The sequence below is a fragment of the Octodon degus genome, unplaced genomic scaffold (genome assembly GCF_000260255.1).
Source record: "Octodon degus isolate 3935 unplaced genomic scaffold, OctDeg1.0 scaffold00012, whole genome shotgun sequence".
NCBI lineage: Eukaryota > Metazoa > Chordata > Mammalia > Rodentia > Octodontidae > Octodon > Octodon degus.
Genome location: NW_004524588.1, coordinates 7,586,845 through 7,587,878, shown reverse-complemented (window position 1 = coordinate 7,587,878; position 1,034 = coordinate 7,586,845). Strand labels below are relative to the sequence as shown.

At 36.1% G+C, this 1,034-nt stretch overlaps 1 non-coding gene across 1 annotated transcript; it reads right to left on the bottom strand.

Moving 5' to 3' along the window:
• Positions 1–688: 688 nt before the first annotated feature.
• Positions 689–793, bottom strand: LOC111815220. The gene has a single exon (XR_002819961.1). It is a non-coding gene; the product is annotated as a small nucleolar RNA U13 (small nucleolar RNA).
• Between the last annotated feature and the right edge of the window lie 241 nt (positions 794–1,034).

The window sequence follows — 1,034 nt, the reverse complement described above, 5'->3', positions numbered from 1 at the left end:
AATGCATCAACATTACCAGTTACTCTTGTTTTGTTTCAAAGTCAGGCTGTAAAATAAATGGATAAAATATTTTTAGCTCTTTCAATTAAATGTTCCTTAGATGAGGAAAGAGCTCACTACATCACCCCTTCCTAACTCAGAGGATAAGCTAGTATATCCTCAACATTGATGTAGGAGCACACACATACCAAGTAATCAAGGAGAGGCTGAGGCATGAGAAGAAGGTTAAGTCAACTTTTTTTCAGTGGTTATCAACCTTCATACAACATTTCTCCATTCAAGAAACAAAATCCTTTGTTTTGCTTTTAACTGTTAGTTATGATAGACAAAAAAGAAGTTCAACAACTACTCTCTGAATATGAAATCTTTAAATACTCATAGATCATCTCAAAATCTTTTTTTTTTTTTCGGAACCGAGGAATGAACTCTGGCCCTTGCGCTTGTCAAGGAAACACTTATTCTACTGAGCCATCTCCCTGGCCCTCAAAATTATTCTTGATCCAAAATCATCTCCTATCTTTGACCTTTTCCCCAAGGTCTTATTTTCCAAAGGTTAGACAATGTTGCCAACTTTCTTTAGCACGTTTTTCAACCTTTTCACATGGAGCTTTGGTTGTAGCGCTCAAAAGTGTGCAGAGTTTTCCTGATATGAAATACAGCAAGATCCATTGTTTTGTTTTGTTTTGTTTGTCAGATGGGTAATGTGCCCACATTGTAACAAGGTTTGAGGGAGGCACATCTCATGCATTGTAAGACATGAACACCCAATCATCACGCTTATGAACTGAAGGACCAAGATCCATTGTATATGGGTATTCACTGTTGATGCTAGCACCAAAATCATTCTTCTCTTAACAAAAATGTAAGCTTTCAAATTCACGAAAATTTTGCATGTTCCACTATAGAACCAGTATAATATTCTTGCACGTTGCTAAGGAATTCTCACAATGTTTATGTGATCTGGTTTGTCATTTTCTGTCGCAAGTGCACATCTACATTCATAATTGTCATATTTAAACTTAATCCAGCACAAA